This window comes from Tympanuchus pallidicinctus, unplaced genomic scaffold, assembly GCF_026119805.1.
Source record: "Tympanuchus pallidicinctus isolate F22 unplaced genomic scaffold, pur_lepc_1.0 scaffold7, whole genome shotgun sequence".
Taxonomy (NCBI): Eukaryota; Metazoa; Chordata; class Aves; order Galliformes; family Phasianidae; genus Tympanuchus; species Tympanuchus pallidicinctus.
In genome coordinates, this window is record NW_026294791.1 from 27,033,673 (window position 1) to 27,049,709 (window position 16,037).

General features: G+C 43.6%; 1 protein-coding gene and 1 long non-coding RNA gene across 6 annotated transcripts in view; one reads left to right on the forward strand and one right to left on the reverse strand.

Moving 5' to 3' along the window:
- Nucleotides 1–204: 204 nt before the first annotated feature.
- On the reverse strand, nucleotides 205–9,609 carry LOC128072189 (uncharacterized). 5 transcript variants are annotated; one of them, XR_008202158.1, is made up of 9 exons: nucleotides 9,130–9,609; nucleotides 8,427–8,525; nucleotides 6,129–7,802; nucleotides 5,602–5,793; nucleotides 5,033–5,140; nucleotides 4,211–4,311; nucleotides 2,484–2,524; nucleotides 714–896; nucleotides 205–580 (listed from the first exon to the last, which is right to left on the reverse strand). It is a non-coding gene; the product is annotated as an uncharacterized LOC128072189 (long non-coding RNA). The 5 variants fall into 5 exon arrangements; XR_008202159.1 differs by having other exon boundaries at nucleotides 211–580; nucleotides 7,701–7,749; nucleotides 9,130–9,493; XR_008202156.1 differs by having other exon boundaries at nucleotides 213–580; nucleotides 7,701–7,802; nucleotides 9,130–9,492.
- A 99-nt stretch (nucleotides 9,610–9,708) lies between these two features.
- Nucleotides 9,709–16,037, forward strand: part of BRINP3 (BMP/retinoic acid inducible neural specific 3) — a 207,845-nt gene continuing 201,516 nt past the window's right edge. The window contains exon 1 of the mRNA XM_052665685.1: nucleotides 9,709–9,894. The gene's annotated coding sequence lies outside the window, so the exon portion shown is untranslated. The remainder of the gene's footprint in view (nucleotides 9,895–16,037) is intronic.

Here is a 16,037-nt window from a genome sequence, read left to right on the forward strand (position 1 = left end):
CTATATAGGTCTTTAGCTCCACTTGTGACAAATGCCAATAAGTGTTAGTATCTACCTTCAGTAGGGGTTGTACCTAACACCTGCAGGGTTCACTGATCCCATACATACCTTACAGCATAATCATAGAGCTAAATGAGGCCATCAGAACCTCTGTGTTTTTTGTGAATAACTCGTTTTTGGGTGTGTTCACTCATGAGAAGCAGAAAAAACAGAAACCGACCACGGAAAAATTACTCACAAAGCATGACAGTGATGGAAGGCTACCTAGAGAATGAAACATGACACCAAAGGCAGCTTAGCGCTATTAATACTATTAGTATGAGAATGCACTCTCACTTTTTAAGCTTACATCTTTATTTTCTAATTTATTTTAGTACCTTCTTACATTTCTGAGGATCAGAGGTAACATATATTTAACAGAAACTGAGATCAGTGAAACAGGAAAACTGGGAGGACCTTTCTCTGTTTCAAAAGTCCAACAACTGCCAAGGCATCGCGTCTTACTTCTCCAGTCCCAGAAGTGGCTTTGGAGGTGGCCCTAGCAGGCAGTTAGGACCTGGTCAGTCACTCTCTCTGTCTCCTACAGTGGGATGGAGGAGAGAATCAGACCGAAAATGAGAAAAATCATGGGTTGGTATAAAGAAAGTTTAAGAAGTGAAACACAACAAAACAAACAGAAAACAAGTGATGCAATCAGGCAGTCAATCGCTCACCACCTCCCAAGAGCAAACGTGTCCAACCAACCTATGAGCAATGGCTACTTTGGAAAAACTTGCCTCCCCTGCCTTCATCACTGAGCATGATGTGAAATGATATGGAATATCACTCTGATCAGTTTGGGTCATCTGTGGCCTTTCTCAACCTCCTGCCCACCAGCAAGGCCTCTAGCTTTCTTGCTGCAAGGGACAGCATGAGAAACAGAGGTCTTAAAGTTGCTCAAGCATTGCTCAACAATAGATGTGTTGTCAGTAATGTTTTAGTGACAAATCTAAAACAGCACTGTATGGGTTGCTGTGAAGAAAATTAACTCCATTCCAACCAGAACAAGTAAATAAGTTTACAGGATTCTGAATATTCTTAAGCAATATGTATGAATATTCTATGAGAGTAAACGACATGTCAGGGTATTTTCCAATCACAATATTCAGTGTAAGGCCACTTTTTTAGAGAGTAGCTTGTTTTGAAGGTGTCATAGTAGAGCTTCCTTTGCTAACTTTCACAACATTTTTTTTCCTATCGTAGAAAAAAAAGTCATGATTGAGAAATCTTTCTAATTTGGGAAACAAAACAAATTAAATACACTTGTCCTTTTTTTAAATTATACAGGGTTGTTTATTATTGTAATTATACAAAATTGGTTAGAAATAAAAAAAAATTATGATTTCTTCATGTACTCATAACTGGGTTTTTTTGCTATTTATGCAATTCTTTACATTAGTAAGTCAATAACTCTGACTACTGAGTTTGAAAAAAAAAAATCATGCTACTGCTGTTTCTTAAGAGTAGACAATGATCAGACTATAACTGTAAAGTGCATCTCTAATGAGCAGATTGGTTAACTCCATATTGACCAAATTCATATTAACACATACCAGCTGTCAGCTACAGAATTTAGTCAGCCTTTAACAGCATTTATTGTCTCAAAAAAAAAAAAAAAAGAAAAAAAAAAGTAACTGACAAATACTTCTTGTGACAACACCAAATTGTCCAACAAATTCCAGTAGGTGGTAGAGAAGATCTACTGCTTCTAGACAGCCCAAACAATGGCTAATGAGAACTTCACCTTAGGGTTGCTTTCTTGTTTTGTTATTTTACCTAGCCATGCAAGTGCACAGCTGGGACACTGAGATTATCCTATGTGCATGTGCATGTTTTCTCAGTGTTGCTCTTCACACCTTCACCTGAAACCACAAGGAAACAGATTCTGATTTCCTTGAGTTCATAATAGGAACATAACAATGTTCTGTTGTGTAAGAGATTTCTGATATAAGGCAATATTATCTTAAAGGTTGAAAAAAGCCAAGATGGACAACTCAAAACTGGATACATAACATTTTCTAAATGAGATCCTAAGATTTGATTTGCATTCTCGACAATCACATCTGAAGAAATGCAATTGCAATTATGCTACTATCGTAAAGGTTTTTGTACCACCTTACATATATGAATTGCTGCTGCCATGTGATTTGGCAAAACACATACTGAAGAACTAAAACATAATTTCATTCTTCTTTGATGAAAGTTTTAAGCTCATGCTTCAAACCAAGCAGATTTTAGAGTGCTTCACAAAATGCATTTGGGCTTTGTGCTCCACTGCTTTGACAAATGGAGAACATAATCAAACAAATGAAGTAAGAGACATCTTTTTTACTGCCGTCCTTCCTTTGTGACTGAGAAAAGAACCTGAATTCTTTCCAGTATTTATCCTCTACAACTGTGGAAGAATTCTAGAAGGGTGATGTCTGCCGCTGACAAAAACATACCGATGGTGCTCTGCAACACCCAAACTCTTGCAGGACAGGAACTGTTGAAAAAAAAAAAAAAAGTAAATTGAATTCATCCATCCAAATTCTTTATGCTTTTTCTGTCTCATTAGCTTAATGGCCCAAACAAATGACAAATGCTTGTAATACTGCTATATTTTAAGTGTTAAAAAGTGGAAACACATTGTTCAAGAAACTGCACTGTTCTTGTTCATTGTCATCAGTGGCCCATGTATTTTGATTCTTATGAGGTAATGACATAATAACAAAGATTATTTTCAAGTCTTACTGCGGATCTTTTGCTCAGCTTATTTCTAAGGGCGCTAACTACATCTGCTGAGATAGTGCACCAAATGTTATTCAGGGAATGACTATAAATTTGAAGTAATATCTGTAAAATAATCTATTTTCCAAATGCAAATTGCTTTCTCTGAATGCCCTTTTCTTCCCAGCATAACTACCCTGTAAAACTCCACTTTTCTAGTACGTCATTCCTTTACACTGCAAAGCACAAACAGAGAATTCAGTGGTGTCTGTCTTCCCCTTTTCAGTCCATGAAAAATTTCTTTAATACACCTTGGCAAATATATATTCTCCTTCTGCAAACATTCATAAAGAAGAAGAACCCAGATTTTAATCAGTATCTCTTACTGGTTGAAGACAGAATTGTTTGTGCTATAACTCATAGCGACCATCTTTCGTGCAACGGTTCAGATGTAACAGAACTTTGTTTGACTCCATCACCCTTCCAAAAACCCATCTTGTCTGGAAGTGGTCTTTTATATGCACCACAGAAAATGAACTGAAGAGTCTTTTATTCATGTTAACACTTCTGTCTTCCTTTATTAACCCCAGCCTATCTGGGAGAGTGATTATTTTGTGTGTTAATACCTTGCCTAGTCCAAAAGGGACTCGATTCTGACCATGCAGAAACAACATAACAACACCAACAAGATTTTATCTATGTCTGTGTGACAATGCTAGGCTCAGGCAGGGAGAGGAGCTGAAGAGAAGATGCATGACTTCTACATTTAGATATAAAAAATTAAAAGAACTACTCTGTTTCTTTGCAAATCTATTGAAGTGTTAGGCTACTGCTTCTCACAGTGCTTGTAAAGTCAGTGCTTGTGGTATGCTGTCCTCTCTTTCATTTCCAATATATCAACTACTGTTCCAATATATCAACTATATCTCATACAGTAGGACATTACTTCTGGTACTGAAGTGTGGACTAACACATTCGCTGAGAAGAAATTTTCCACAAGAGAACAAGGCATTTGATGTATAAGACTCTTCACCACGGTGATTTAATGGGATTTAAAACACAGCTCCTCCTTTACTCTTTTCTCTACAGTTATCTTTTCATTTTCTTGAAAGTAACACAGTTTTCAGTGATTTTTAAAAGTCTACTATCAATAAAGAGTGACTACATTAATATATCAGGTTACTCAGAAATACCAACCTCATAAGGTTGCCTACAAAATCAAACAGACAAAATACACCTTAATTAAAATTTTCTATACAAACAGAAAATTTTGTAGTGTTCTACATAGCATAGCTAATAGCAACTGTGAAGATGTGACAGAAAATAGACTTAAATTTTCCAAGAACAAGATGTAGCTAGGCTGCTAATCCCTAGAAAAGTTCATGTTCCCACATCCAAAGTGCTGTTTAACCCTTCCAGATGTGTGTGTCTAGCTAATTCTAGTGAGCTCGCATTAACTTACAGGCCTTGCAGTTAATATCTTCTGAAAGGAGTGGAGAAACATCACTGGTCTTCATCACTGGTCACATCTCAGAAGACTGGTGTCTGAATGATACTTATAACCTGAAAAAAAAACAAACCAACACTTTTTGTCCTTTACTGCCAAATGACAGGGTAAATGTAAGACATAAGAAGTCGATGGGCCCCAATGGGATTCATTCCAACGTACTGAAAGAACTGGCTCACGTCATCACAAAACTTCTCTCAATTGTTTTTCAATGGTATTGGGAAACTGGAGAGACCCCCATTGACTGGAAGCTGTCAAACATCTCAGTTTTCAAGTAGAGCAAGAAAGAAGACTCTAGAAGTAACAGACACTCTTCAGTGGCTGATAAAATGATGGAGAAGACTATTCTAGGGGGTACTAAAAAACACTTGAAAAGCAATGTATGTAGTCCCTGGTCATAGCTAACATGAGTTGATGAGGGGAAAGTTCTCATTAACTAATTTTTTTCCTCCTATGACAACATTATCCATGTACTGGATAAAGGGAAGCCAGTTGATGTAGTCTTTTTGTATTTTAGCAAAACTTTGGATACTTTTTATCACAGTACCCTTCTGGGTCAAATGTCCAGCGTACACCTAGATACACACATGAGCTAATGCATGAATAATCAGTCAGGCTCAAGGGGTTACAGTAAGTGGGGTTACACCAGACTGGTGGCCAGCCACTACTGGAGCTCCATAGGACTGCATTTTAAGGCCAGTCCTCTTTGATGTTTTAATACATGATGTGAATGCAGGACTAGAAAGCATACTAAATAAATTTATTGACTGAGAGTACCTGCTAACTCCCTTGAGGGTAGAGAGGCCTTCCAGAGGGATCTTGATAAATTAGAGGGCTGGGCTATCACCAACCATATGACATTTGAGCATGTTGTGGATTCTGCATCTGGAATGAGGAAAGACATAGATTTAGTTAGTTTCCTAGATATACGGAAACCACGGGACAAGAGGCTGGAGGGCAGCCCTGCAGAAAGGGTTTTGGGAGTTCTGATTGACTGTAAGCTGAATACTAATCAATAGTGTGTGCTGGCAGCCCAAAGGGCCAAACACACCCTGGGGTGCACCAGGCCCAGTGCTGCCCACTCTGCTCTGCCTGGTGTGGTCTCACCTGGAGCACCAGGTTGGGCACCAGATACAAAAACAACATAAAGCTATTAGTGTCCAAAGGAGGGCTATGGAGATGGGGAAGTGTTCTGAGGGCAAGGCGTGTGAGGAGGGGCTGAGGTCCCTTGGTTGGCTCAACAGAGCAGAGGGGGCTGAGGGGAGGCATCATGGAGGCTGGAGCTCCCACAGGGAATGGACAGGGACAACTCTACCAGACATATGGTTTAATTTTTAAATACTTACGTGTGAAGACAGCAGTTGAACTCAGTGATCCTTGCAGATCCCTTCTAGCTCAGGATATTCCATGATTCTAAGTAAGTACACAGTCACTTCTCTGTATTTCTCTGATTCATTTTCCCCTCCAGAAATCAATTATAAAAGTTCCAATTTATTCCCTACATGTGAAATGCTGGTAAATTCCAAAAATAAACTCCTCTGCAAGAAAAGAAAAAGTCTCTGGCTGTAATTCCATTCAAATGAATCATATCTCCATTTAAGTAAAAGCATATAGGTCGAAATATGTTTATGAAGCAAAATTCTAAACACAGCACATTTGTTTCTATACTGAGCAAACACAGGACTTATTTAGATAAGTAGTTCAATTTGTGGGTGCACTCAAATAGCAACAAAAAATAAAACCCGGGAATATGTGACACATTGTTTTCAAAGCAAAGTACAAACACTTGGACATAGGCAATTAAGCATTTGCTATGTTTTCTAGATGAATATGTAAATTTGACATTCAAATCAATGTCTAAAAATAATCTCACCCATTCAAAAACCACCACGATCATAAGGAGTGCAAAGTGTGAGTCTTTTTGCTTTAATTACTTTCCCGTAATATCAGCTAAGGGCAAGGCACTTCAGTGGGTTATCATTTTTCTCCTCCCAACTGTTTCAAAAGTCAAGTAGAGTTTCTCTTGACAAAACAAGTAGAAAATGGAATTTTTAGATGGAGAATTTACAGGAGACCAGCATGCAGAGAATCCATTATAGCTAGGAGGAAGAAGCTACTGTAAGAAGATGACAGCATTGTTTGCATAATACTTTTTTCCTGTTGCAAATTAACAGTAACTGCTGAACTGGTTTAATAAATTGCATGCATTGTCAGTAGCTAAAAAGAAACATGTAACCAGTTCTGGAAAAAAAGAGAGTGAAAAATATGAAGTAAAAAAGTGTTATGGGATATGCTATCAAGATGTGTATTTACCAATACACAGACACACCACTACTTAATGTTGATTTACAAGAAAAAGGAATCTGATGACCTCTAATTCACTGCCACTTGGCAGAGGTAATGCATCTCTATCTCACGCAATGATGTGCAGCTCCTTAGGTGAAACTAGGCTCCAAGTTTGGATTTTGCACTGCCAGTTCATGGTTCTTGCCCCATTCAAATACAGTTAGTGCCATGGTTCTACTGTTTGCAATTTCAGCATTCTGACCTATGGTGAGATTTTGTAATATTTTATTACTATCATTGAACAAAAAGCAACAAAGTCCTCCACATGACTTCAAGTCTGTTTCAGCACCATTTCAAGATCTAGAACAGAACTGTGGTGGCAATTAGATATTGGAATGGACATCAGTGGAAGATTTATGTTGTTACTGCAAGATAGTATTCTTTTAGCTTTTAGGTACTTAACAAATATACACAAGTGAATAATATCAGAATATCCTTATTAGATTTTAAGCAGGAAAAGGGCCAGAAGAAGTGATATGAGTTAAGGAAACATGACTGTACTGCTCTAGATTAACAGGAGGGGAAATAATGCATACTGAAATGATCAGAATGTGTCCACTGTGCATCTAGGTGCTATGAAATGAAAGCTAAACTTAACTATGAATGGCCTGTGCCAAAGTCCAGTAAAGTCAATCTTCTCTTTTTTAGAAGGGATAGAATTGGTCAGACTCAAAATCAAATTCTCCTTCTTTGATTTAAACTGCTTTCATTGTGAAATGACTGCAGAACTAATTCAGTCTAGGACATCATTACAGCTGAAGTGAAAACTAGAAAGAGGAGCAGAAAAACATTAGCACATCAGCAAATCTCTTTATATATGTGTGTGTGTATTCATATATATGTGCAGGTAATATATGAGGATCCACCAGATCTTACTAGCATTTGCAGTAGCAAACACTGTCATGAAGTTACTGCTGCCTCCACACACCCCAGCATGTTGATCTATCCCACTTGTGCTGTGTCTGTCTTCTGTTTTCTCTGTGATTTTATCAGTTATAGAAAATGAACAGGACTATGACTGAGTACCTTGAATCCCAAAGTCTATCTAATAGTCATTGCAGGCTTTGATGTGCAGCAGTCTTTGTGAAGAAACACTTACCTTTACATAAACAGGCTGACCTTTCTAACTGGCATTTTGTCAGGACTGGCTGAAGGTGGAGGGGGGAAAGAAGAGGGGGAGAGCAGTCTGTACTACTTGTTGCTGCAAGAGAAAACATACTCCAAGGCAACGAGGCAAGATGGTATGCTTTTCATTTTTATAACTGCATAATGAATCATGCACATGCCTACATATTTAACAGCTACTACACTTGAAATGGGCACTTCTTTTTTCTCCACTATCAATAACATCTTTCCTCTACTCCTGTTTTCCCCTCCTCCCTGAAGAAAATAAGAAAGCAAAGCAGGGTAAGTCATTACTAAGAGAAAATGACTCCACAGTTCTTTAGTTTAAAAATAACTTAAAGGTGCTGGTGGGGGTGGGGTGTGTGTGTGTGGGGGGGGGGGGGTAAAACAATGTGATGCAATTGGGCTTCTGCAACATCTCACAAAAAGATTTTGGAAGCATAAAACTGCCAGGCTGAACACATGCATACAAACATTTCACCCCAGTGCACAGTGAGATGCATGAGAGAAGACAAAAGCCTTCTTCATCAAGAAGGTCAACAGAAATAAGAGTCTTGTGAAGAGTGCATGTCACACAATGGGCAAGTGCTGCTGTCATGCTGTCTGCCATCCCATCTTGCTCAACGTATACATCACATGGCCTATGTAATCACTTTGCTTACTGATCTTGGGAGGCACAGTGCGAACATGACCAGCTTACCCTGCTCTCATGTTGGGATGCCAAAGCCCCTTGTTGATCTGCAGCCTGTTCCCTGTCAGATTTCGATTTATTAACACCAAGCTCTCAGGCTAATCGTACCTATGGAAAGAGGTGTTTATTAGCGATAAACACTTCTGCTTACAGCGCATATATGCATGCGAGTGACAGAGCCAGAGAGGTTGCAAGGAGGATCATGCTCCACGAACGCTGACGCTGCTTCCCCTCCCACACATATCCCTTGAAATTCAGCACACATTCTGGAGCCACTATGTGAGGAAAAGGGAGATTTTTTCCACCAAGCCAGATCGTGATTTCCATACAGAGAGCCGAGAAGCGCCAAGAAAGGGGGGAGCGAATAGGGATGCTTCGTTAGGCAGGGCGGGGGAGGGGGGGTCTCGAACGCCCAGCAGGAACGCTGCTCAGCCCTACCCTCCGCCACCGGACAACAGCTTTCTGCCGCGATGTCCGCCCTTCCGAGGCGCTCCGAGACACCGCTCCGCCTCGCCCGGCTCCGCCAAAGGGCTGCGGGCTGCGGGCAGCAGACGGGAGCCGGCGGGGAGAGGTGGCTGCGGGGGGGACTGTCAGCGTGAAGGAGGGAAAAAAAAAAAGCACAAACCCAACAAGCCGACACCGAAACCAAAGAGATCTGAGACAAAGGCTTCTCCCAGGACAGGGGAGAGGCAGAAGGCAGGGCTCCTCTTACCGCTCGGTACCGCCGCCGCGGCTCGCTGGATGGCGGCTGTGGGAGGAGGAGGAGGAGCGGCCGCCGCGCCGCCCAGCAGCCGACCCGGAGCTGCCCTCCGTCCTGCCCCGGCCCTACCGGCTGCTCGCGTCCCGCAGCGAGGGGCTCCGTGCGGCTGCCCGCAGCCTCTCCGCCCTCCTGGAGAGGATCGGTGACGCCGGCAGCCCCTCCACCGGAGCTCCGCCGAGCCGCCCCGGCCCTTCCCAGCCTCCCGTTGCTGGCTCGGTCTGGGCTGTGTTGGAGCAGGCTCGGCGCAGCCCCTCTGTTCCAGCCCGCTGTGCACATCCCGCCGTTCGTTATTCTTTCCTTGAGGAGCACCGCCATCACCGCACACACACACAAACACACACAAAAGGAAAAAAAAAAAAAAAAAGGAAAACCGACCCAACCAAAGCCCCGCAAACAAACAGGCAACAAAATAAATCTTAACCCCTCCCTGCAACTCCTCATGCTATTCGGATTTCCTACCCTCTCTCCTCCTCCGCCCCTCCACTCCACCCCCCCACCAGTTTCTCTGGGCCCCGTGCCTCCCCCCGCACACACACACGCACGGTGTGGATGGGTGTTGTACTTGCTGCTGTGCCACACGGAACTGCTGATGGTTTCCAAAGTCCCACCACCACCATGCCCATCCCTCCTTTAGCCTGAAGCCTGAGATATGGACTGTACGTTTGGATTCGGGATGCATTTTGCTCACAGCCGCTTCGCTTCCTGAAATGTCACCCGGTGAGTAGGTTTTATTTCACATTTAGATTGCTTGTCTTCAGAAAACGGACACTTAAAAGAGAGAAAAAAAAAAAAAAAAAAAGAGGAAAGAAAGAAAAGCAGCCTTTCCGTTGCCTCGCCTTGCCTCTCAGCCTCCCAGCAGCGCGGCTCGCTCCGCTTCCCGAACTCGAAGGAATTGGAAGCACCAGCCCTGCCTGCACAGATCCGTTCCGTGCGTTAGTCTCAGCTCCCGGCTCTACATCGCACCGCTCCGCAGCCTCACACGCGCAGCCTTTATGCCATTCCGCCGCTTATTCATCACATTGTATTAATGTTTCCATCAGACGCTCTACCTGCTACATTCCCTAAGTTTAACTCCTGCAGGCACAGCTGATCGCGGGGGGTTGGGGGGGGGGGGGGGGGGGGGCGGGAGGAAGGGCTCGGAGGAAAAGTTCATTGCCCTCACTGATCCCCGAAGGAGCGAGGATTGGATTGGGGGATGGGGAAGCGTGCTTCAGAAGGGATCGGAAAGTCACACAAGGAATCCCCAAACCCCACTCGCTCTGTCCTGTCGCTTGCGCTGGAAGGTGCCAGCGGCCGGGCTGCGCGCCGGGGGCGGCCGGGGCGGCTGCGGCTGCCAGCACCGCCGGGTTCGGTACAGCCAGGCTGGGGGATGCTGTGAACCGCAGCACCGCCGGATTCGGTACCGCCGGGATAAGGATGCTGTGTTACAGCTTGCCTGGGGGTAGAGAACAGGCTCCGTCTGCACCAAACGTACATATATGTATATATACACACGTCTACCTGCCGCTTTCCGAAGCGAAGGCTGTCCTTTGGATCAAGTAAGGACTTCTTTACTTCGAAATAAAAATTCAGAATAGGACCAAAGGGGAATAAATAGTTGTTGTTAAAAAAAGGATGAGTGCCGTTATAGTGCTATTTGCGGCTGATGCTTCCAACGTTTCTGTGTCTCTAATTAAAGGCAGAGATCCACCCACGTTCAATAACAGAAGGTAGGGAGGGAACATGTTAGTTCTCACGAGGAGGTATTGACCGAGCTCCATTTAATTCTGTCATTTAGCGTGCACGGTGTGTGTGTGTGTGTGTGTGTGTGTGCGCAGTCATGTCTCCACAGCAGTACGTGCACAGACCGCAAGGACGGTGCTCAGGGCTTGCGAGCAGGTGGAGGTGCCAGTGAGAAAGACACGAGATCTGAATTTATTGCCTGGTGGCAAGCAGAGAACCGAAAAGATCAATGCCCTCTTCAATACCATGCTCCCGAGATTTGTTTCCCTCCCCTCCTCCCCCCGCCTCCAAATTGTGGCTGATGTCGGGAAGGGGGAAAGGGGAGTAGAAGAAAACGCTTCAGGCGTGGGATTCAAAATCCATCCTTCTTCCAGTTCCTCTCTTCTACCGGCTGCTGGACAGCCCCCCCACGCCCCGGCTCCAACCCTCCCCATACTCTGTTCCCCCTCCGAGTTTCCCGTTGCTGTCAGTGCCCCCTTGCCCCCCTGCCCCGGTCCCTCGCACCAGGCTGGGGTCATTAACCAAACCATGGGCTCTTCTCTTGAATCTGCTGCTGCGGGGATCCCCCCGCACCATGCTCCTCAAGGAAAGTTTCTTGCGTTCAGATCTCCTTCCTTTCCTAGGTATAGAGGATTACCTAGGTAAGTGCATTTCCAAAGCTCTACCCAATTTGTCACCCTTCTTTTGGTTCTTTATTTTTCTCTCTGTATTAAGAACTAGCAGGAAATCCTGGGGGTTAACTCTGTAGGAATAACCCGCCCGGTGAGCAGCACCTCGGCACTCCTGTCAAACGGTAGCGCGCTGCAGAAGAGATTGATGTGCCCATCAGCAGAACGCTGCCCGCGGTTTGGAGCACTCCGCACTCCCTCTGTGCCGGCAGTGGTGGGAGATGGCAGGGCAGGGAATGCGGGCAGCGGAGTAGTTCAGATCGCGGTCACGGAGATGGATGGCAGCGGTGCCTGGGCAGTTCACGGGCAGAGTGGTGGTTCGGCAGACGGGGAGGGGAGCAACAAGCCCTTTGAGTACAAACATCGAATAAATCAATGCAATTAATGTAGTCTTAATGGGTAATAGTATGCGGCGAGAGTGAGGCATGCTTAACAGGGAAGATTCCCATTAGTATCGGTGGTTCATTTCCAGCGTTCCACGCTTCCAGACCAGAGGATCCCCACTGCTCACACAGGGCTGGATGACTCGGAGAAAAAATGGGAATGCCAGGGAGCAGCCCGGCGGTTTTTGGCTTCTGTTCGGTTGATTCTTTTGCTTTTTGTACAAAGGAGGGGCAGCGGGTAAATACCTCCAGAGCCTCACACCTCACTCCTAGGGGAATGGTCAGCAATAGCCTTCTTCCCTTCTTTCTCTCTGCTTGTTTGTGACTGGCCTCGCTGTCAGGGATTGCTGTCACCTCCTCTGTCACCTTCAGACTCTCTGAAGCTGTGAGGCTTCGGGACTCCTCGGTCAGGAGCTAATTTTCCAATTCCAAATATTGGCAGTGGCAGGCGGACACCTGGGAGGGGGCTCGGAGGGAGGACACTCCTTTAAAGACGCATGTCGGCAGCCAGCCTGCCCGTTCCTCTGCCTGGACGTAACCCCGCTCCGTTCCTCCGAATTGCTCTTAGCCCTCTCGGGGGAGGAAGCAGTGGGGAGGGGGAAGGGGGGGGGGGGGGGGGGGTGGCAAGCCAAATCCCGCAGCTGCAGGAGGAGCCCCGGACAGGGCGAGCTCCCGCAGCCGACTGTCGGACCCAGGCTGCTGGAATCCCCACCTCTCCTTATCCTCCACGGGAGAAGGAAGTTCCCTGCGCCCACCGCCCGCCCCTTCGGAAGGGAAGAGGAAAACGAACCCCCCGAGGACGGGGTGTGTGCCCCGCCCGGCTGGGCGGACTTGACAAGGGAGCCGGAGAGCTCGGGCTGAAAGAGTTAATCGGGGCTGCAGGGTGCTCCAGGCGTGAGTCCTGAGAGCGCCTCATAGGCGCACCAGCCAATCCCAGGCACCAGGAGCATGAACCGTATGTAGCACAGTGTAAAAAGCGAGGTAAAGAAAATAGGGTGTAAACTGTAACCATATACTGGAAGGCAGGAGACCTGATTTTTGGGGGCTACGATTCCTGTGCTGCTTAGCGATCGGCATGCATGTACAAAGGTAAGGGCTTTGTTACCAGCAATCTGTATTGTGGCTCACTGCTGGATTCAAGTGCATTTTCTGCATACGTTTCATTAAGTGTTAAATCGTACGGTGCAGAATGGGAAGAAGTGGAATATGCTGTAGTTTACTGTTTGAGATTATTATTATTTTGAAAGACTACATTTGTTTCAAGTGGCAGTAATTTCTTTTAGAGGTTAAGGAAGTGTATGCGTGTGAAGCAAAGTAGATCTGTGACTGGCAAAAAATGTAATGCATGTGATAAGTGAAGAATGTTCTGTGATGATGCATCGGAATCAGTCATGGACCCACATCATATGAAGGCCAACATGAGATAGACCTGATTTGGAAAAAAAATATATTAAAAATAAATAAAGGGGTAATTCAGAGACATGTATGTGACAAGCAAGTCTGACAGCAGAAACTAAAATAACTTATTTGCTGACATCTAACAATATTTAAATATGGCATCACAAAAGAATGCTATAAAAAGTGAAATCAAAATCTTACAGTGTGTATTTCCAGAGACAGGTGGCTCTGACACGTTAAGTATAAGGAGATAAAGCTGGAGTGGCCCTACTTGCATTTACAAGGTGAAAGGCATAACTTAGAGGAGCAATCCATTTAGCTCTCAGTTTACAGACTGCTGTCAGCGCCCAACAAGAGCAGAGCTTGCGGTTACTCATTTTACATGTGCTCTATCAGCTGTACCTTAAGACCTGGCTTTGAGAACAGAAATGTTTCATGCGTATATCCTCTCTGCATCTAAGCATGGCAAAGAGCTGTAGTCTGAGACACTGTTGCTGTGCCAGTTATCAGAGTTATGTAAAGAAACTACCTTCAGTGTCTTGCCCTGAACCATTTTTTCTCTGTAAGTCATGTACATAATTTAAGCAGAGCAAAAGGAAAACCAAAGGAAAGGATGTGTTACATTTTCAGTAAGCTGATCCACCTCCAGTGAAAGCTCAGCTCCCCAGCAGATGCCGAGTTCACCAGAGTTGCTGTGTTTGGGGTGTTTGTTCACGAGATAACGAAGCACTGTGAGGGAAAACGTTAACTAGGAAATGTGAAAACAAGCAGCTGAATGTTTTACAGATCTTACTGCAGAAGGCAGCATTTGTTCAACAAGCCAAGAAAACAACTTGAGGATCTTCAAGTGATGTAATCACCCTGTCTCATCTTTTCCCATTTTTTTCTACTACTGTCTGAACACTGTTGTGAAGAATTAATTACAGGAGCCTACTCATTGTTTACATCAGTGTGTGTCTGAAAAGTTAGTTCTCTACTCATACAGATCACAGTGATTTTGCTCCTGTCAGTCTCAGGCGGAGACAGTGATTTATGGGACTAAAATAGTTTTATTTCATTTGGATTAATTTGGAATTGAGTTTTCGCATCTGACTATGAGCAGTCTCAAAAATGTCCTCCTCGAGGTTTGAACAACAAATGCAACACCTACTTAAAACTAAAGAACACTCTTTTTAGCATCAAGCTTGACTCGTGAGTGGTTTGTGAAAGTCGAAATAGCAAACTGGGAGAACAATTAATTTACATAAGATTTTGCTTAGGAGAAAAAGGGAGTGGTGCAAGACATTAGATGTACTTTCTAGAAGCATTAAGTCTTTTATAGATGTCACGTGCAGCTCCTTATTCCTCCCAAAGGTTCGACCCTCTCAAAATCAGAAGTAAAGATTGATTTTTTTGTTTGTTTGTTTGTTTTCTCTCCTGAAATATTGGCAATCTCATTGGTGAGTTAAATCCCTAGAAATATTCTTTGACACAGGGAGCCAAAATACACTCTCGGATAGGCTGCTTTAAAAACAAACTTGTCCTGATAGACTGCTGCAGGCTGTAACTTACAATAGTCACTTTATGAGAATTGGCTTACTCTTCCTCTTAATCTCATCTTATGTCCTCATAAGAGCGAGCAAGCATTTTTTTATTTAATTCATTTTTAAATTGCAACCACATTCCTGTTTTGGTATTGCTTTTCTATTGTTCAATATGTCTGCTGTTCAGTGAGGGCCTGATCCTGATCCTGCTCTCTTAAAGGAGATCAGAACATTGCTGTTAACTTCATCAAAAGCAAGATCAATTTCCAAGATAATAATTTGGAATCAAAATGAACTTCATTTTTAGAAAAAAAAAAAAAAAAGCGAGCTTCATGATGCGACTTGCTGCACACAGAGTTCTACAGGGTATTGCGTATCTTGACTCAGACATCATTAAAATAGTAAAGAATTGAAGATTTTTTAATATGATCTCATGTTTCTTTACATCTTAGTATTCTGCCATCGCTGATAAATCAACATTTTTCTGTATAAAGTTGAAGAACACGAAGAATTCCATTTTCTGAAGGGTTCCACTGAGCTGCAGGCATTTAGTACATCAAGAGTTAAGTCATCCTGCTGCCGAAACTGTAATGGGTTGTTTTGGCTTCCTAGCTCTGACATTAATAGCATACGTGTAGTATAGTAAGTGTGAATATACACAGTTTTTATATACATATACACAAGAGTATATAAACACGTATAACGTGCACCTTACCTATCCATCCATTCATTCTTCCACACATATGATATGTGTAATTGCTCTTTTGCTCTGGGTCATACTTGTGACCAATTATTAGCACAGTCGTTTTCCCATCTCCCATTGAAAGTCTGCATTTACTCTGTGTGCCACAAAATAACGAGCTGGCAAGAGGAAACAAGGACACCCTCTGTCATGTCAAAGCTTTACATATTTAATGAGCCTTTCACAAAAGCCACAGATTCTGTTCAGTCTTCAAAAGAAGATTGACCAGGCAATATGTACTGTTAGCTAAATTAATGCTATTAAGCTGTAGTGGTTTCTCTAATAACGAGGTGAGATCTCAAGGCTCATCAGTCAGGTACCTTTGCTGTAGCACTCACATTAATGGCGATTAAAAAATTCAACTCATTTGCAGTAACACTTTCACTTCCACATTTTCCAGCACATGATTAATGAGAAACGTGGC